General features: G+C 51.0%; 1 protein-coding gene across 1 annotated transcript in view; it reads left to right on the forward strand.

Moving 5' to 3' along the window:
* The first annotated feature begins 4,166 nt into the window (after positions 1–4,166).
* Positions 4,167–21,459, forward strand: part of CMKLR1 (chemerin chemokine-like receptor 1) — a 39,120-nt gene continuing 21,827 nt past the window's right edge. Inside the window, exon 1 of the mRNA XM_082668165.1 lies at positions 4,167–4,445. The gene's annotated coding sequence lies outside the window, so the exon portion shown is untranslated. The remainder of the gene's footprint in view (positions 4,446–21,459) is intronic.

A 21,459-nucleotide genomic window follows, 5' to 3' on the forward strand; every position in this document is an offset into this window, starting at 1 on the left:
AACCTAAATGTCCCTTGACAGATGACTGGATAAAGAAGATGTGGTGTATATATACAAGGGAATAGTACTCAGCCATAGAAAAGAATGAAATAATGCCATTTGCAGCAACATGGATGGACCTAGAGATTAGAGTAAGTGAAGTAAGTCAGAAAGAGAAAGACAAATACCATATATCACTTATATGTCGAATCTAAAATATGACACAAATGAACTTATCTATGAAACAGAAACAGACTCACAGACATAGAGAACAGACTTGTGGTTGCCAGTGGGGAGGGGGTTGGGGGAGGGAAGTATTGGGAGTTTGGGATTAGCAGATGCAAACTATTATATATAGAATGGATAAACAACAAGGTCCCACTGCACAGGGAACTATATTCAATATCCTGTGATAAACCGTAATGGAAAAGAATATGAAAAAGAGTATATATGTATGTATAACTGAATCACTTGGCTGTACAGCATAAATTAACACAATATTGTAAATCAACTAGACTTCAATAAAAAAAAAAAAAATGAAGCCTGATCTGCCACCTTGGAACGACACAGTTTCTATGGGAATAAACAGAGGCATCTTTGCAGGCCCTGAAGAGCACCACGTCTCTCTCAGGCCCCAGTATTCCTATATCAGGCCTTAGATTTCAGAATCCTTTTTAAAAAAAACACCAAAAAGTCAAAAAACTCACCGAAAGGCTTTTCACTCCAAGGAAGAAAACGCCAAACTTCGCCGCCATGTTCAGAATGGTGGCCCAAGACTGTGGCTTCTGATTGGTCGGAGCAGCGCGACTCCGCCTGTTCCTCGCCGGGCCGGGTGGGGCTGTGAGCTCCGACTTCCACCTCTGGGTCTCCGGCCTCCGGCCTCCGGCCTCCGAGGCCTGGCTGGCTGGGAGCCCAGCGTCCTCCCTCAGCCTGGTGTGGCTCCCAGCTGATAACACCTGAGCCTCATCATTACAGCCTTGGGTTGGCTCTGGAGGCGTGAGGCCTCCGGGGGGGCCTGCAGTAGCGGCACCCAAGGAAGGAGGAAAAGGCAATATCCATAAATCCATCCAGAGGCCGGATTCTCCCAGCTCCCCTTTCAGGATCTCCCCTCCCCCACCCCCAGTGTGCTCCATCTTCCTGGAAGGCTGCTTCCTCCCTCTCCTTCCCCCCTCCATCCTCTACTTCCTCCCCCTTCCTTCTCTGACCCCCGCCCCCCCACCCCCGTCCCCTGCTCCCTCATCCAGAACAGATGAGGATGCTGAGGCTCAGCGAGGTGAAAGGACTTGCCCACACAGCTTCCAGGGGTGGAGACAGGGATTCAATCAAATCGGGTCTGTCTGATCCCAAGGTCTCTGTTCGTAACTACGATTCTGTGGATTGACAAGGTGACCTGTCCTGAGATCCAGAATGTATTCTTAGTGGCTTTTCCATTAAGAATACAGACAGGGCTTCCCTGGTGGCGCAGTGGTTGAGAGTCCGCCTGCCGATGCAGGGGACACGGGTTCGTGCCCCGGTCCGGGAAGATGCCACATGCCGCGGAGCGGCTGGGCCCGTGAGCCATGGCCGCTGAGCTCTGCGCGTCCGGAGCCTGTGCTCCGCAACGGGAGAGACCACAACAGTGAGAGGCCCAAAAAAGAATACAGATGTTTTCTGTATCAGTGGTTTTTAAACTTGAGCCAGTGTCAGAATCCCTTGGTGGCTTGTTAAGAGCCTGCATTTCTAACAAGTTGCCAGGCAAGGCTGCTGCTGCTGGTCCAGAATCCATGCTTTGAGTACCACTGGTCTGTTAACAAACCTTTAGATGGTGATGTATAGGATCCCCCTTGCATGGTGGAAATGTCCTCTCCTTTGGACCAGGAGACTTGGTTGGGGCTGCTGCTCTACTGCTAACTGTTGGGTGACCTTGGGTGGGTCCCTTGCGTTCTCTGGATCCAATGTTCCCATCTGTACAGTAAGGATTTGCGTGGGCAAGCCTGGCAGAGTGGGGAGGAGAGGAGTTTGGAGTCAGGCTGGGTCTGACTTCTGACCCTAGGAAGCTGTGTGACTTTGGGCAAGTGACTTAACCTCTCTGTGCTTCCAGTTATTATCTCTGAAATGAAAGCATTAAACCAGATAGTTTCTAAGTGTAAATTTCACTGAATTAAGGGTTGAGGATGGTGGGGAGAGAAGATGAGGTTCTCGGGCTGGTCATATGGTGAAGGACATGTTTCCCCACTTGCCACAGTTCTGGAGGCCCAAGAAGAGCAGATGCCCCTTCTTCCCCCTCCCTCCCTCCTTTCCTCCCTCCCCCTTCCTTCTTTCTTTTTTCCCTCTCTCCCTCCCTTCCTTCCTTTTTTCCTTTCCTTCTTTCCTATGCCCCCTCCTTCCCTTTTTCTCTGTTACCTTTTCTCATCCCCTCCCCTCCCCCTCCCCTTCTCTTTTCCTTTTTTCACAGGTTATTTTCAGCAGCCCCAGCTTTGGAATCAGACAGACCTGGGTTCAGTCATGCCTCTGTTGGCATGATCTGGGCGCCCTTGGCAAAACGACTTTCTGTCCGTGGCCCCAGAATCCTCATCCGTAAGGTGGGCAAGTGTCACCTCCTGCAGCGTTGTTGGTTCACTACTTACTCCACGGAAAGCACCTGGCACAGGGCAATGCACACAGTGGGCCCTTCTGTTCGTTCTTTAGTTTGGAGGCTAAAGGCAGGGCTCTGGAGCCAGGTGGCCTGGTTGGAATCCCAGCTGTGCCACCTACTAGCTGTGTGGCCTTGGGCAAGCGACTTAACCTTTCTGTGTCCCAATTTTCTCATCGCAAAATGGGGGCAGAAACAGTGCCTGCTTCCTTCCTTCAGAAGGATTAAGTACCAAGTTTCTAGCACACTGCCTGGCTGTCAGCTATTTAGATAATTCACTGATGATGGTGATGTCGCCAGGCACCGTGCTTAGCGCTGGGGATAGAGCAGGGGACAAAACACAGACCCTTCCTCAAGGAGTTCCTAGTGCAAGGGAAAGAGACACCCTAACAAGCTGGGACAACATTGCATCAGTGCTGTGATGGGGGGAGCCCAGAGCCGTCCCCCGAGGGGCAGGGAAGTCTTACCTGGGAGGTGGCCCCAAGCTGAGACATGAAGAGAGAGTGGGCGACTCTTTGAGTAATAAACATGTTCATAGGAAATTTGTATAATAAAGTAATTGGACAAGTGTGCAATGGCGTGCTCACTATAGTCGAAAAGTTGAAAGTAACCTAATCATCCACCCTCAGAGTGTTGTATTGATTAAATAAACTACGGTACGTTGAGTAAATGAAATAATTAGCAACTTTTAAAATAGGGTAAGGTACATATACATATACGCATATATTTTATATATGTAATCATTGACTGCAAAAGCAGGTTACAATATGGTACACAGAGCATGACTGAGCCATTTTACATTTATATATAAAATATATATGTGCATGTGCTCAAACCAACATGTTAATGATATTTATCTCTGGGGAGCTGGGTTTAGCATGAAAGCAGAATTTATATTTAAACAACACAAGGTCTGAACATCGTTAAAGGTTTGACGTAGTTTGTTAGTTTTCTAGAAGTGGTACATGAATGTATGTGTATTCCAATGATGGATAAGAATTTTGCTTCCCTGTAACATTTACTAAAATCAAATATTACAGAACATTTTAATCTTTGTTCATTTGATACTTAAAAAAAAAACCACATTGCTATTTTAATTTAAACCCCCCCCCCCAAAATAAAAGGAAGCAGGAGGTCATCAGGCCACGAATAGGGGCAGGAAGCAGGAAGGGCATCCAGGTGGAATGATGTACAAACGCCTGGGGTGAGGAGGTGACCCAAGGTGGTGGGATATCCGGCAGCTAGTCTTGCTTGTACGTAGTCTGTCTGGAGCTCCGGAGGCCCTTGCTGGGAGCAGACGTGCTTCCCACAGCTGCCCGGGGCCCACATGTGCTCCTGGTTTGTGCTCAGACGGTGAGCACAGCTCCCAGCTCCCAGAGGGGCGGGTCGTCCCCAGCAGGCCTCGCCATCAGCCACCACCCACGACAGGCAGGCTCCCCTGACAGCCCCGCTCCACGCAGCTGGCCGCCCCCGCCCTCCGGTCAGCCCGGTTTCCTGCCCCTCCCTCTCTCCTCCCTCCAGCTGTTTCTCTGGCAGAGGCCTGTCCCATTCAGGACAGCAGCCCTGGTGAGCAAAGAGCGCAGGAGCCTCCGGGGGATGAGAATGTTCTAGGGGGGCTGAACGCTGGGCTATTTGAGGGGCCCTTGAATGAATGGATGCACTGCTTTCTGGGCAAACGGCCACAGCCAAAGGACAGTGTGATTTCAAGAAAGAAGTTGGGGAACACGGGTCTCCTGCACAACCTCGAGTGGTCTGAAGTCACCGAACGCTTGGGAACACCTGGGCAGAGGAGACCGGCCACAAGGTATCACGCTCCGCTCTGACATCACCCAGAGGCGCCAGGAAAGGGGAAATGGTAATAGAGAGAGAAGTTCTTTGGTTCTTGGTAAAATGTAATTTTTGTCAAAATGGAAATAGCTTTATTATGATTTTCAGATTTCCAAAGTAATGCATGCTAATTGTAAAAAACCAGCGAGGTCACCATAGTTATAAGAGCAGCGAGCTCAGTGTTTCCCTTCGGTTGATGCTCACAACCACCCTACAAGGGAGATGCTTTCATTGTCCACATCTTATAGGTGAAGAAACTGAGAGTCAGGTTGGGGGGGTGCGGGGCTGGGCGCTGAGATCCAAGTGACATGAGAGTCTGCATAGCCCACCTTCTTAGCTGCTGGACTGTCCTATCGCTCAGCTATGGAGAGGAAAGAAGGGGTTCCTAACCCAGAGGTGAACCTTCGGGTGCCCCTCTGTAGAACTCTCACTCACCCTCTCACTACTTGACCTACGATGTTTGTTGAGTGCTTACAATGTACCAGACACATAGGGGTATCTAGATGTGGACACACCCATGCTTTTCCAACATCTCGTTTCGTACCTTACCTTGTCCTTAACCACAGATCATGAACCTGCATCTGTATTTTCTATGTTCCTCCAATATACATTTTAATGGCTGCACAGAGAGGGCGAGTTGGGATTTATTAATCATTCCTCCATGTGGTTGCTTCTTCTTCCTCTTTTTTTTTTTTTTCATTATTATAAACAGCACTGCAAAGGCTGCTCCTAGTACATCATCTCTGCGTGTTTGGGCCTATGGATACGTTTCCTAAGGTGAATTCGCTGGCTCACATGTTTGCGTGTTTTTAAGTCTTTTGAGGCTATCGCCCTGGAAGGTTGTGCCGGCTTGCACTCCCCCGGCACAGTATTGGGGTGTGATGTTCTCACAGCCTCACCCACACTGGTTGCTACCCATCTCCTAAAACTTCCCTGATGGGAAAGGTGAGAATAACATCTGGCTGCTTGACTTTGCACTCCTTCATTCATGCTGAATAACCTTTATAATCTTATTGTTCATTTTATGACTATCCTGCTCAAGTCTATTCCCATTTGTTCCTTGCTGGCATGTTTGTCTCCTTTCTTATTGATATTTAAGAGTTCTTTGTATATGAAGGATATGAACCCTTTGCCAGTGGTATCTGTTGAAAATATTCCACTCCCCTCTCTGCTTTCAAATTAGCACATTTTAAATGGGTGAGCCATTTGGACCAGCGTTTGGCAAAGTTATGAGCAAACAGCACATCATTATACTCAAGTAACTGTTACTTGATGTCAGTCTGATCATTCAGACCTATGTGGTTCAGAGAGGCCAGCAAGCAAGTGGCTGAGCCGTGGGCCTACCTTCTCTCTCTATGCAAGGGCCCAGCCCCCAGCTTCCTTTTTGTCATCCCTGACCTCCTTTTCAAGACCTGTAGTTCTTGCTGTCGAATTACACTGAGTCGAATTAGACTCAGGACTTCTCAAAGGGCAATCCTGGGACCACGAGCATCAGTTTTTTGAGTCAGAATCTCTGAGGATGGGGTATAGGAGTCTGCATTTTGAATCAGCACCCCCAGTGATTTTGACACACCCTAAAATCTGAGAACAACTGAGCTAAGTGTCTTTTCTTTTTGTCCTCTGTCCAAGTTTCTGGGTTCTTTGTTGCACACTGAGGCTTCTCTTTTTCCTTTCTAAGCAAATATCTATGCTCTTCTGCGAGTCTGCATGCCCTGTGTCAGCAGCTGAGGCCAGGAGACAATGGTGGAGAAGAAGCAAAACTTGGTCTTGTACCACAGAAAGTCAGACCACATCATCCAGCATTCGGGCTTTGATGTTAGTTTAAGCCACAGAGCCCTTTCTTCTGATGAAAATATATGGAGAAGTGCAATTTGAAGACAGATAAAAGTGATGTTTTTCTAGTAGAAACAGAAGTGGAGGACTCCAGACGGCAGCTCACTGAACCTCACCCTCACTGCCGAAGGGCCTCTCGGAATCCTCATGGCTCTCGGGGGCAGGTTGAAAACTGCAAAATCTACTCCAAATTGTTCAGACACCAAAGTTCTTAACCATTGCTGAATTTGCTGTGTGACCTCAGGCAAGGTACTCTCATTCTCTGGCCCTAATCGTCTCATTTGTAAAGAAGGAGGTTGAATGTTGTATTAGGGCAGTAGGTGCAGGAACAAACAGACCCAAGCACGTATAATGGCTCAAACAAAACAGAGGTTTGTTGTAAGGCAGGTATTTGTGAGTGGAGGGTTGTCCTCTTCCACACGGTGATTCAGTGAGCCATCTCACATTCCGACTAGCCCTTGGACATCATCGCCAAGGAAGGAAAGCATGGAGGGGGCATGTTTGCTTCTTAACTGTTTTCTGCCACACACGAGAACTAGTCATGTGACCAATCTAGTTGCAAAGGAGGCTGTGAAATGCAGCTCTTGGCAAGGGTGGCTCTTTCCCATCTATGGCTGTGTACTGTGGAAGGGAGAACGAATTTTTGTGGACAGCTAGCTGTCTCTGCCACAAATACGGTGACCTCTTGGGTCTCTTCCAGTCTCCGATTCTAAATTTTCATTCGTTAATCTTAAAGTTAACATGGTGATGTTGGACCCACAAATACTTTCCTATCCTCAAAATAATCCCCATCAAATAGACTGAGTAAATTCCCACATTCCAGGCCCCCTAAACATGGATTTCCTTGAAACCTAGGCAACTGCCATTCTCTTTCCCTCCTAGAGAAAGGAAACAAAAATAACAATGTTGTTGGGCAAATCACATTGATGAACCAAAGGTTTTTGTATCCACTATCTCATTGAATCTCCCTATAACACTACATGGAAAGGCTTCATGATTAGCATTCCCCTTTTATAAAGGAAGAACATGAGTCTCAGAGAGGTAAAGGGACTTGCCCAAAGTCACACAGCTCATAAGCAAAAGAACTGGGATTTGAACTCAGAAAATCCAACTTCTGTCTTAGGGTCCTGCTGCACATTGGAGTGCATGTGTGCAAGGCTGCGTGTGTGTGTGCCAGTGCATGTGTGGGGTTAGGGTAGGGGTTTTCCTCGGGCTGTATTTCCCCAGGGCTGGGTATAAGGAAGTGGAAGTGAAGGAATCATTGTCCAAGTGCCCAGAACGGGCCAAGCTTGCTGTTTAGAAGGCAGCCGGGGCGTTGTCTTGGGCCGAGGAAGCCCACTGTGACTAAGTATTATAGTCACTGGCCAGAAAAAAGAGAAGGGGGTGGCGTGTGAGGACACAGCTGAGGCTGTGTGTGGGTCCTGGATGCCGCCGAGGCCTTAACTGGGCCAGGTGCATAGTAGGTGCTTGTGGCTGATTTCCTGCATAAACCCACCGAGGAGTGAAAGCTGTACCTGTGCGAGAACCTAAGATGGGGCAGCCCAGTCCCTGTTTTTAAGGCCTTTGGGGGAGGGGAGGCAAACTTGTCACATAGACTTTTATTCAGTCACTCAACAAACATTTAGTACCACCTGCTCTGTGTCTGGCACTCCACAAAGCAGGGTGATGAAAAAGACAGGATTCCTGCCCTCATGGGACTGTGGAGGGGCTGTGAGGGTAGTTACATTGGCCCCCGTATTAGATCTGACGGAAGTGAGGCCCTGATTGGTTGAGCGACATTCCCAAGGTCACTTGGTAGGATTAAGACCCGGGGCTCTGGTTCCCAGGTCAGGACTCCTTATGTGCCCCTGGCTGAGGGCGAGGCCCTAGCTTCGGGCCTGGGATGCAGGGTTGGTTTCTGGCTCCCAGGACGTGCTGTTTTCAGGCAAAATTAGGACACCAGTTAATTTACAATACTTCTCTTTTGGAACCTCTATATTTTTGCAGCGTTGGGCACAAGCATGATAGAGGAAGAGTAGAATTTCTTGCCCTGCTGGGTGGAAGCCAGAGGCCATGTTAATTCTACACGGTGCTGTCAAAGAAAGAAACATTAATGTCAGGCTGCCATCGGCTGACAGCATGACATGGCATGAACTCCACAGCCACCTGCTCTAGGGTTCAGACCCCGTCTCTGCCCTCTAACCTCCCTCCCCCTCTGAGTCCTCATCTCTAAGGGGGGGATACTCTCAGGGTCTACCACTTCATAGGGCTGTTGGAGGTTGAATGAGTTAATATACGTAAAAATATACACGAGCACAGCACATGGCCAGCTCGCTGAAGGCGCTTCTATTTTAATTCCCGGGGAAGTGGGCACTGATATTCATGTTTGTACACAGGGGGTGATGTGGGCATCTTGTGCCCTGTGACCTCGGGTTCCCAAGACAGGAAAGGTCATTTCAGTCAGTCTCCTGGCTTCATGCCTTGCCCCATGGGGGAGTCCTGGGCTCCGTGGGCAGTGGGAGGGTGTCCCACCCACCATAGACACACTCTGGCAACCTTGGAAGTATCAGCAGCTGACTCAGCAGAAGGGTCAGCTGCTATCCACGCAGAATGTCAGAATCGGTTCTGCTTTCTTGGGGTATGTGACTTGGGTCCTCTGATCTTGGCCCTGGGATCCCACTGAGAGCAGCTCTTGTGCAAGGAGGTGGGTTGGGTGGGTGGGGGGTGGGGCATCTGGTGCAAGAAACAGTGGCTAGCGTGCTCAGTATTTTCTCCTGGAGCTCAGGGGTCAGAGACACAGGAGGCCTGGTGGGGTGTAGCCAGGCAGACCTGGGTTCTGGTCTCTGAGCCTCAGTTTCCTCTTGTTTCAGAGTTGTTGAGTTCTTCAGTGTTCAGTCAGTGATCTGGGGGTGGTGATTAGGGCCAGGGGACATTAAAAATATGCCCATCCCTTGTTATCAGAATTTGTTTGAACAGTTTCCAGAATGTATGAATTCCGGGGCGTGGGATGAACGAATTGCTCAGATGGTCAGTGTATGAGCCTGTTGCTGCTATAACAACCACTGCAAACTTTGTGGCTTAAAACCATACACACTTATGATCATACCTTTCTGGAGGTCAGAAGTCTCAAATGAGTTTCACCTGGGCCTTTCTGACCAAGGCCTTTTCGATTGTTGAAGATACTCCCATCAGTGCCTGCCTGGTGCATTCAGCGCCCGAACTACCACGGGAGCAAAGAGGGGGTAGCTTTGATCGGGGCAGTCAGGAAATAGTGTCTGGAGAAGGGAGCATGCACCTGGGCTGGTTCCAAGGATGACTGGCCTCGAGCGCCTGGAGGAAAACTTGGCCAGAAATAAAAGATATTTCTGGCCGGGAGAGCAACGTGAGTAGCTTGTCGAGCGAGGAATATCTGATGCGGCGAATGGAAGCAGGGAACGGCCGGAGGGAGCCTGGATGGTCTGCAGGGCCTTGAAGGTCCCATGCAACTTGCTGCGTGGTCCAGTACGCCCCATCTCACCGGAACAGCATCTTGTTGTCCCCAGACCTTGCCCTCTCCAAACTTGGTGCTTAAACTTGGACATTTGGACGAGTGAAGATTCCAGACAATCTCAAGTGAATTGAGTTTGAAATTCCAACTTGGCAGAAGGGCATGTTGGTTAGTGGCTTCATCTCCTGGGTTGTCTGGTCCAGAAACCAGGTCGGAGGAGAGAATATTTCTTTGCATTGGTGGCTTTCTCGGCCACCCAATGTTGGGTCTCTTCTCCTAGCACAGCCAGGACCTGCTGACAGCTGTAGGCACGGAACTTGGGAGAAACGAGGTGTTTCCTTCAGGGTTAAAGAGAGTTGACTTAGGGTGGCACCTGTGGCCAGCCCGGGATATGTTTACTGCGGGGAGAAGGACTTGGCCGCTGCCCGCTGGAGCCAGATGAACCGGGCTGGGCATTGAAGGGCCTGCTGGCCCCTGCCATCGCCTGGGGGTAGAGCTGACTGATGTCAAGAGCAGGTCTTCGGGGAGTTCGGGCAATTTTCAGTCTCTTTTATGACAGATGCGACTCACAGGGGGCCTTCTTCAATGGTCAGGGATCTGGGTCAGGAAGAAAAACGACATCCCTTGAGTAAGAAAGAAACGGCCACCCGGGGTAGAAGCGGGACTCTGCCAGCTCACGGACCTGTTTTGAAACCCACCTCTGCCCTCGCTGGCTGTGAGACCTCGGAGAGGACACTTAACTTCTCTGAGCCTCAGTCTGCTCCACTGTAAATTGGGGGTGATTAAAGGTTTTTCCTCACGGGGTGGAGGGTGTTGGCTGGCTTACGTGAGATGCAGAGTGGCACAGAGTTGGGGCTGAAGACCAACTGTGGCCTGAGCATGAAGGGCTGCCTCAGGTGGTGGGCGGAGCAGCGGGGGTCCTGAGCTGTGAGAGGCTAGAAATGCCAGGTGTGGACGGTGCCAGGGTCGGAGCTTCACCCCAAGCTTCCCCTCCGCTTCCCGGCTTGGCCTGAAAACACGGCGGGGTCCGGGTAGAGACCCCAGATCACAGGTCTTTCTTTTCCTGGGACCAGTGGGGCCTGACTGGCTTAAATGGGCCTTTCTTTTTCTGTGTTTCCCTGTCCTCCTGTGAAAAACCTCTGACATGAGGGAAATCAGAACCCGGGCCCTGGGGAAGGGTAGGGCAGCTTCCCTGAGCCTGGCTGGGCGATGCTGCTCATCTGCCCCGTCCCACTGGGCTGGCCCTGGCTCCACGCATCCTGTCTGCTCCATAATCTCGGCCCTCTCCCAGCTCTGGCAGCTCACACTTTCCAAGGGGCTGGGAAGCCAGCAGCGCCCCCAAATTCCTCCTTCCAAGAGCTTTTTGTATTGTTTCCACTGTCTGAAGGGACAGGTAGCTTTCATTCGCCGAGACCACGCTGGACTTCTGCCCAACCCTGCTTCCCACCGCCAAGATCCTCTTCGGGGGCCAGTCATTCCTCTGCTGGTGTCACACAGACCCATCAGAAATGTGGGAGATGGGGCAAACTGTCCCATTTTACAGCCGAGGAAACTGAGGCCTGGAGAAAACATGTGTGCTCACCCCTCCTCCATTCCCTAATTCACAGCCTCCCTCTCTGCCTTGGGAACACGTCCCACCTCCAGTGGCCCTGGCTTTTTGTGCTTTGATGGGGCCCTCAAAGTAATGGTTCAGTTTGGAGTAAGGCAGACCTGGGTTCGAATCCTGAGTCGCTTGATGACCAGCTGGGTGATCTCGGGTCGGTTCCTCTCTCTCAGCCTCAGTTTCCCCACTTGTAAAGGAGAGTGTTGGCAGGTTCTGCTCTGAGTTGTGTGGTGAGAATTAAAGGAGATAATCCATGTAAAGGGCTTAGCACTGGGTCCCGCACTTAGTGGGTCCCTGCAAAGACTTCTGGGCCCTGAAAATGGGGTACGTGGCAGGTCCTTGGTAAATACTTCCTGAAATGAGATTGAATTCTTTAATCACCCCCTTCTGCTCCAACCCCCAGACTATTGGCAGTCATTTTTTTCCTGTGAAGGATGAGGCTCAGAGATTGAGGCTCAGAGAGGTTAATTGTCTCCCTAAGGCCACACAGCTCACAGCGAAAGGAGTCAGGCTCCTGAGCCTTGCCCTTCGTTTACCTGGACACCACAAGGGCTGTTCCTATTCTCCTGGTCCCTTCTCCAGAGCTCACCTACCCGCCTCCTCTGTGATTTCCAGGCCTTTCCGCTGATGCCACAGACTCTCCCTCCACCAGTCAGGGTTATCTCATTCATCTTTGATAGCTCGATCAACACATGAGTCTCATGCCCCATCCCTCAGAAGACTCTTCTCCTCCAGACGTTCCACTGAAAACCAAAGGGATCAACTCCTTCACGCTGAGGCGTTTGCAGCCGGTGACAGCTCGCAGGAGAGGGGTTTGTGAGGCTGGTGCCTTAAGCCAGCACAGCGTGTCCACAGTGGTGGACCCTCAGGCTTTTGGACACGGGGGAGGGGAGCCTTTGGCCTGGGATCTTCCTGGAGGTCAGTAAGCGGCAGCCTCCCCTGCTTCAGGAACCTGAGGACAGGCAGTGACTGAGTCAGTTCCATAGACGTCTGTGTTACCACTTCCTCATACCTCCACTGGGACCTCTCTGTTCCTCCCTTTTCTTGTAGAATTGCGTTGACTTTTTTTTTTTTTTTTTATAATGGGACAAAGCTGCATATCAGCGGAGCTCAGAGAAACCGAACAGGCCTGGGCGGCCGTGAGGGTGAGTGTTGCAATCTTGGCACACCCACGTCTACACTGCCTGCCTGCCTGCCTGCGGTCTTCTGCCAGAGCCCACAGGCCGCGGTGACTGAGGGTGGTTAAGGCTGTGTCCTGTGACCTGGATGAAGAGGCTGGGGTCCCTCTCACCTTCTGCTGAACTGGTAAAACTGTTCCCTCACTCGGGCATCCTTCCTTCCCTGTGTGGGCATTGGAGCCGGTGCCGGGAGACCAGGGGGAGAAGCATGGCTCGTCAAAGTGTGTTTGGAGAGGCAGGATGGCACGATGGTCAGAGCTTCTGGAATCCGACTGCTTGGCTTCAAATTCCTCGCCTTCCTAGTTCTGCAGCCTTGGTTTCCTCATCTGTGAAATGAGAACAACACTGCCTCACAGGGCCTTTGGTGGGGGGGACATGGATCTAGGGGAGGGCACATTTTATTTTATTTATTTATTTATTTATTTTTTGTGGTACACGGGCCTCTCACTGTTGTGGCCTCTCCCGCTGCGGAGCACAGGCTCCGGACGCGCAGGCTCAGCGGCCATGGCTCACGGGCCCAGCCGCTCCGTGGCATGTGGGATCTTCCCGGACTGGGGCACGAACCCGTGTCCCCTGCATCGGCAGGCGGACTCTCAACCACTGAGCCACCAGGGAAGCCCTATTTTATTTTTTATCTTTGTTATTTTGGTATTTGCCGTGCCATTTGTTTAAAGGAAAGAACCTGGGGTTGGGGAACTTGGAATTGGGCGTTCATGTGGGGGACGCACTTAGCTGGGGTCCCAGAACTCGGTAAGCGTGTGGCGTTCACGACTCTGTCTCTAGGTGTCCGTGTCCCCGGCGATGGGGCAGATTTAGTGAGAAGCTCTGCCCCTTTCTGCTTTCTCGCCGTGGCGCTTTGGCAAGTTGCTGTGCCTCGCTGAGAGCCGTGTTCTTGAAAACTGGGGCTGCGTCAGCTCCATCTCTGGTGGTTGTAAGGATGCAGGGCTGACATCAAAGGCGGCCCTGGCCCTGGGGCAGCCATCAGTTCTGGAAGCGCCTGAAAGGCCTCTTCGGGTGTCATCTGGCTCCCCCGGGGTGGGGGCGGCAGTGGTGTCCGGCTGGTTTCTCCCCTAGGATGTCATATGGAAATGCTGGGGGCACCCCAGACACTCAAGTTCCTTAGGGGGCTCTGAAGCTCATGGGGTGCGGAGCAGGGCCACCGTGGGGAGCTGAGTAGAAGGCCAGCTGCCTGGCCCCTGCCTTCTCAATGCACCTCCTGCTCCCGGGACCCCTCCACCCCTTCTGGCTCTCCCTCCACTCCTCTCCCCTTCCCCCTCCTTTTTTCAGCAGCCAGTGCTCTGAGCCAACCGACATCTTCCAGAGCTGGAGTGGATGGAGCATCTTTGGTCAAAACCAAGCACTTACCTGCACCCTGAATCATGGGCCCTCGTTAACCCTTAGTGAGGGAATGAACACATGAGCCGCAACAGCAGAGGGCCAACCCCTGATATTTTGGGGGACAGCATCTGGGGCATCACTTGAAGTCCCCTCTTTCCCTTACGCAAAACCAACCCTCACTAAAGTTATTTTGAGGTCGTGTGCCTTATTTTTAAAACACACATAATTCCTTTGAGGGCATACGCTTTGTAAAAAAGAAAGCATGGGACTTTTGTGTTCAACACCGTAATATTCCCGTTCATTTAAAGACCAAAATTGTGTCCCTTGGAAATCTTTGGCTCAGCTCCAGGGAGAGCCCCTCACCTGATTCCTATCTCTGCAGTTCATTTGGAGAAACTTGGGGTAGAGAATGCATGGATCGTCAGGTCTGACGGGGGACACTCACAGACAATTGAGTCCTCTTCCCTTGCTTCTCCACTGTGTAGGTGAGGAAACAGAGGCACAGAGAGGTTAAGTGACTTGCCCAAGGTCACACAGCTGGTAAAGGCAGAGCCAGAGTTTGAACCCAGATAGCATTAACCACAACACTTGCATTCCCAGAAGAGGAAACTGAGGCCCAAACGTGATGTCAGAGAAAGAAGCCTGGGTGTCCAGGCCATTTCTTCAGCCGTGCTGGCTCCTGAGCTCAGGCAGGGTCTGAGCCCCATGTCCTCAATGCTGGACCAGAGGGCATCTTCAGGGTCATCTGAAATATCTACAGGTTCGAGGCTCAGAGAGGGGAAGAGATTTGTGCAGATTCTTTGAAAATTAGGAGCAGAGTTGGGCCTGGAACTCAGGCTTCCTCCCTCAGCGTGGTTTCCCTCCGGGGAAGATTCAAGGATGTGGGTTTGGACGGGAAGACAGAGCTGCTCTGTGGGTCTCAGTTTCCCCTGATGTCAAAAGGGGGGTTGAGAACCCCGGCCCACTGGAACCTGTCTGTGGCCAAGTTTTTACCAGCCTGCAGAGAAATGAAAAGAGAGAACACAGACAATCGAGTGATTGTTTTATTCATAAAGTGAAGTATTTTCAGCTGAGAAGGATGAGTCCATGTCTCATCGATTTTTGTCAGTATTAACATACTGTTTGTTTTCTGAAATGGTGAAGATGGTCAAAGACAGTTTTAATTCTGCCGTGCCCTTACTTGGCAAACCTAGAAAAGTGGTAAGTCTAGGACAGTCTCAGAAGCGTTTGGGAAATGTAACTGGTTCAGGAGTTCGCTTGAGCTCAGAGGGTCTCTTGGGCTCCTTTGAGGTGAGGGAGGGCACGGGTGCAGCTGAGGTGGGGCGCCCAGAAAGAACTGAGAAATTGGGCGTGGAGATGAAGGCTCTGGCTGCCAGTGCCAGGGCTGGACTTCCAGAGAGGAGGACGTACCTGGCACACCATGGTTTCCCCACAGGGGCAACAGGATGCAATGGTTGCATGTGAGGCCTCCGTCACGACTCAGAGTCCAGGCAGTGGGCGGGGAGGGAGAGGACTGGGGGAGAGAGAATGAAAGGGGGAGATGCTGATCATGGGTCAGAAGGACACAGGAGGGGGCTGGGAAGGGGCGCAAGGAGCCTGCTCTGGCTGGGACAGAGGGCGAGATTTTGGTGGGAAGGGGGTTGAGTGGGGAGGAGTTGAGAGGGGGTCGTAGGGCCTCTGTCGAGGTGGTGGATACACAGGAGAGGAATGAGTAAAAGACAGTCCCAAGAGGCTTGTTGTGGCTTCTGAGCTGGATATCTGTCTTAGGCAGGGGCTCCCCAGAAGCAGAGCCTGAGGTGAGGATTTGGTGAATGGGAGGTGGTGAGGGTGTGTCTCAGGCAGGGCTGGGATTTGGTGAGGGAAGGGAGGCAGGGTCATGCCATTTCAGGGTTGGATCTCATCTTTATTGAACATTTTGATATTTTGCTCATCGTGCCTTTTGTGCATTCGCTTCGATTTTTCAATGCTGCATGAAAGTCTTATTTATCCTGATTAGTGGGTTTTGGGGGGCACACCCTTAAATGTGCATTCAAGGGTCGGGCACAGGGAGGATGTCAGCAAGAATATGGTCTCAGGTGGAGACTAGCCTCAGCCTTATCCCGGGGGGTGGGTGGACTCTGGAGCCTGAATTGTACCCCATGGCAGTCGGGGAGAAGCAGCTCCTGCTGGGCTGAGGGCAGTTCTCAGGAGAAGGGGGCAGCAGTGAGCTGTGCTATCGAGCATTCTCTACAGCTGTGGGATGGGTGCCCCCCTCTGGTAAAGGGGATCTGGGCCACCAACACCTACTACAATATTCTTTGTGGTTCTTTGAGAGATGGCAGTACAATTTGAATTATTTATAAGTGCTTATGGCTGCTGGACTGTTTCTTTGAATGTGACTGTGCTAGAGCTCCCAGGGCACAGCTTCTATTCCTGTTATAGAATGGATGAATGAATGAATGCTTGCAGCAGGGAGGGTGTCCGGGCTTGGGGAGAGGGGAGCAGGATGGTGGGCGGAGCTAGTGTGGCTGTGGCCCTCACCTGAGGGGTGGACTCATTTCAAGTTGCTCGTTCATTTCCTTAGAAGGTGGGAGCTGGGGAGAGGAAGGCCAGAGTGGAGTAAGTATCTATGATTCTGGCCATGGAAAGAGGAGCAGAGGGAGGAGGAACCTGGCTTTGGGTTTCTTAGGACTTGGAATTACATCTTTGTATTCCGAGCTGCTTGCCTGCTACCTGGCAGATAATATGGGCTCCGTGAGGTTTCCTGAATGTATGAATGAGAAATATGTCATCTGTGAGCAGGTATTTACACCTCAGTGTGAAAGAAGCTCTGAGAGGAGGTTTTTTATACTCACACTCCCTTATGGCTGTACCACATTCAGGTCTGGGGCAATGCCAGGCAATCGTACGAATCGTAGTCATACCTGACGACACTAATAATAGAAACAGTGATAGATTCTTTACTGAGAACTTAACGTGGACCAGGCATTGTTCTGGATGCTCTGTATTCCTTCTCTTATTTAATTCTAATACCAACTCTGTGAGGTATGTACTATCACTGTTCAATCTTGCAGATCGGGAAACTGAGGCACAGAGAATTTAAGCGACAAAGAAGTCTCACAAGTCGTCAGTGGCAGAACTGGGATTTGAACTTGGATGGCCCAGCTCCAGAGCCTGCCCTCTTCGCTATCACGCTGAGCACGGCTTTGGGTTCAAGTCCTGGTTCCTCCGTTTTTTAACTGTGTGACCTTGGGCAAGTTGCTTGACCCCCTCTGAGCTTTAGTTTCCTCAGTTGTGAAGGGAGGGTAGTGTCAGGGCTCTTGGGAGGCTAGAGCAACGTGAGGGATTGGAAGGATCCTGAGGGCTCACGGTGATGGTTCCCACGGCTCAGCAACACGGTGGTTTCAAGGGTCCCCACTGTGGCTACAAACTGCGGGGGCCCTTGGAAACCTACACCAGTGAGACGTTGCCAGGATTCTTGGCAGGAGGGTGAGGAAGAGGGATGAGGGAGACAAAGGCTCTTCTGTCAGCCACTTGGGGCCCGTCCCAAGTTGGGAAGATGTGAGTCCTATAAGGGAGAGATGAGGAGTGCCTGGGCGTGGGGTGGGCACTCTGTTGCCCGCCAAGATTTGCTCTTCATGAGAAATGGGTGGAAAATTATTTTGGATCCTTTCCTGAGGGGCGGGGATGGCCAGGGCCCATGCATGGAGGGGAGAGGTTTCTCCACACCCCGGGAATGCGATCACGGCCATATCTTAAAACAGGATGAAAGCAGAAAACAGCTTCAAGCCGGCATCTGCTGTGGGCTGCTCAAGGCAGCCAAGCCAGCTCCAGAAAATGGCTTCCTATGGGCTCAGGCTCCAGGCTCTGAGCTCGGGGTCGACCCCAGAAATCTGCTGACTGGTCCATCACTACCCTGTTCTGTGCCTCCTCCAGCCTGAGTGCCTTCTTCTCTGGGAACCTACAAGCTCCAGATCTACCCTTTGGGGTTGTTGAGGGCGCCTCGGGCCTAAATCTGTCTCCCACACTCTGCAGATAGTTTCATACACTGCAGCATTCATTTCTGATCCCAGTCTACATGGCTCTGAAGCTTTTTTTTTTTTTTTTTGATGGATTAAATCACAGCACAGCCAGTGAAAAGGAAGGGCTTAAGACTTGTTTTCTCATCATAAAAGAAAGGGTTTGAGAGGCCCAGACACTATTAAGAGTAAGTGGGGAATCACACACACACACACACACACACACACACACACACACACACACACACACACTGATTTCATGTAATACTGTAACACATACATGATGATGAACTCTAACAGTAAGAGACTGGAAACAAGCCAAGTGCCCATGCCCAGGAGACTGGATAAGTAAATGAAGGCAAATCCAATAATGGAATACTATGCAGCCATCAAAAGGATGGGTGCTTTTTACACACTGATATGAAATCATCTCCAAGGTACATTGTTAGGTAAGAAAGATAAGTTGCAAAATAGTGTGTGTAACAGACCAACTTTCATGTAAAACAGGGAAGAACTTGGAATATATATTTGTATTTGTTTAAAGACACTCTGGAAGGAGACATAAGAAACAAAAGGATTTGGGTGCAGTGGGGACTGGGTGTATGGTGGCAGGATAGAATGAGGATTTGCATTCTAACCTTTTTATAATTTTAGATAGTTTTGAACATCACCAATTCGATGGAGTTGTGTAGCCTAGTCAAAAATTTAAATTAAAAAAGCCAACTTAGAATTGTGAATGGATGCCCATTAGGCTAAAGCAAGTGTCACTGTGAAGAGATATTATAAACGCTAATGTCCGTGGCTTTCATCACCGTTACCTCTTTGGCCACCACAGGAACATATTTGGGATTTTAAGTCTACTCTACCTGACTCCAGCTTCCTCAATGTCACAAGGAGAAAGTTCCTCCTGGTCTCCTTGAACCTGGCTTGAGAGGGTCCTGTTTGAGGTTTATGTAGGACCCACTCTTTCTTCGGCATCCGTGTCATCCTGGTGGCTGACATGTGCTCCCAGTGGCCCCCTGTGGCCACGGCCGGTCCAGCCGATGTCTCACTGTGGATTTGCCATCTCATTCCAAGAGAATCCTTGACCCCTCGATGAAGTGTCTGTAGGAAAGAAATCTGTCCTCATGGGCTAATATTCAGTGGACACAGAGATCCTCTGGAGAAGGTAATGACTGAAAACTCATGCTTGTAGGAGTCGTGAGTGTCCTTGTCAGCATCCTTTTACCATGGAACAGGGTAACAGACAAGCAAGCCCAGGGCAGTGAGCGTCACGACACCCCAGGCCCGTCTCCAGCTGGTGGAGAGCGTGGCTGGGTTCTAGCATTTGTCACAGAGAATAATGTCCTGCTCTCCGCTGCCTATAGTATCAAGACATCAGTTCAGAGAAACGGCATCAGCGAGAATGCCTTGAGGGCCACACACTTCAGGCCCTTTCCCAGACATTCTAGAAATTTCTTCCCATTAAGCCAGCAATGCATAACCCTGGATGTCTAGACCAAAGCAAATAGTCACTCCTTCCCTGGCACGTCTGGGGAAAGCAGCTCCTACTGAATGGCCTTTTGGGGCAGAGCTGCCAGCTTACAGGAGAGGGTATTGTATTCAGGCAGCCAGTGTTTGGAAGCCTCTCCTGAAACATCTGGAACCTCAAGCCTGCATCTACCGTCAGCACATCTCTGAGGATGCTGGCCTGCACGTCATGCTGTGTCCTCTCTACACGGAACTCTGGACAAGGTCCTTCTGTTCCTGGTCCCCGAAGGTTTTGCCTTCCCCGAAGTAGGTTTGTTTTGAGCCAAGGGGCACGTGACTCCTGTAACTGGTTTTTCTTTTCCAGACTAGCAGTCTGTGAGTCCACTGTGTGGCCCACCCAGGCTAAGTATTTAGGACATTACTTATTGTCTGCATTTTTCCCCTCAGCCCTGGCTCCGTTTTCTGTCTCCACCCGTTTCCTTTCCTCCTTTCACTCTCACTTTTAATTTACGTTCCCTCGGATACCTGAGCCTCTTCGGAGCTTTATCCCACCCTTGGGACCAAGCCGGTACCTAAGCAAACAAAAAATTTGACAAACCTGCAAGCAAAAGCAGCCTGTGAACACCCCTCCCCCTGCCCAGGGAAAGAGCAGTCCCAGCTGTAGGGACCAGCAGGTAAGGGGTTAAGAATGATGCAGAGGAAGTGCTGGCCAAGGTTAAAGTGAGGAAGTGGCCGCTGCCAGGGGAAGGAGGTGGCCGGCTTATCCTGTGTGACTCCAGGGGGCTGACCCAGGCTGAGGGGAATGTGGCAAGTTGCTGGAGTTCAGTTTAGTAAAAAAAAGGAAGAGCTTTCTAATGACTTGATGGGTTTTTCTAGAAGTTCTGCTGTGGGGATGGGGGAAGAGAGAGAAGGGCAACCTTCTCTGGAAAATGGCAGAACCCAGGGAGAGTTTTTTTTCTGATGATTTTATTTCTGAGTGATGACTCGAGGGCCTAGGGGATGCCCAAGAGGAGGTTCTAAGTGGATGGTCCCCCATTTTGAGGTGAAACCAAGCCTCAGAAACCAAGCAACTTACCAGGAGGGCTCCCCTTCCTGCTGCCTGTGTGATGATGTCTTGTGTCTTTCTAAGCTCTACCAGGCACCGGTTTTTGCCCACTCTGCTCTCTATAGCATACCCACGCCTAGCACAGTGCCTGGCAGAGATCTGTCAAATTTAACTGAATGAAAAAAATAAAAGTTTTTTTTTTTTTAAATGATGACAGAGCTAGAATAACAAAGTCGATGTTATCTGACTCCAGAAGTAGCTTCCTTTAAACATCACAGCCACGGGGTGTGTTTGTTGGGGCTGGGATTTTCATATAGGCAGGGCCACCTGCCTGTCCTGATTTGCCTGGAACGTTCTGGTTTTAGCACCAAAAGTCCTATTTCTCAGGACACCCCCAAACTGGGATGACTGGTTAACCTATATACCCTGCATTTGTGATCTCATGTAAGCTTTACACTGGCCCGCTTTGCAGATGAAGAGACTGAGTCATGGCCTGAGATCTCAGGGGTCAGGCTGGCCTCGGCACCTGGCTTTGCTGCAGCTGTGTGAGGCTTAAGGCCTCCGCTGCCCTGAGCCAGTTTCCTTTTTCTGTAGCATGGGGGTGGCAGACCCCTCGAGCCTATAGCCTCTCCAGCAGTGGCTTTTAAGGATTCTGACATTTCCTCTGGGCTTCAACTGTCTGTTTTTTCCACTGAGGGTGGGGGGCAGTTTTCCCAGTGAGACCCTTTCTCGGGCAAGGCTGAGTTTCTCCCTGGGAAAAGGTGACAGCACGGTTATAGGGTCAAGGGGGAGGGCAGCCTGTCCCTCCTCCCCCCAAGCCTGGGAACAGGGTGGGATCTCCTACATACTCCACCAATGCCAGCCCTTCCGTCAGCTGCCTGGGCTGGAGCCAGGCAATTCCAGGGGGCCAGAGCCTGCCTGAGTGCCCCGGGGGCCCTGTGCCTGGTGTTGGCAGCCTGGGCGGGGCGCGGCTGGGGCGGCTCAGGCCTGCAGGATCTCCCAGGGGTCCTCCCGGCTGGACGTGCCTCTGCAGCCCCCTGCCTGCTCTGGAGCCTGGTGTGTGGCGACTGCACTGGCCAGAGGTGGGTAAGTCGGGTCACTGAAGGCTCTC

The sequence above is a fragment of the Grampus griseus genome (assembly GCF_964374135.1).
Source record: "Grampus griseus genome assembly, chromosome: 12".
Taxonomy (NCBI): domain Eukaryota; kingdom Metazoa; phylum Chordata; class Mammalia; order Artiodactyla; family Delphinidae; genus Grampus; species Grampus griseus.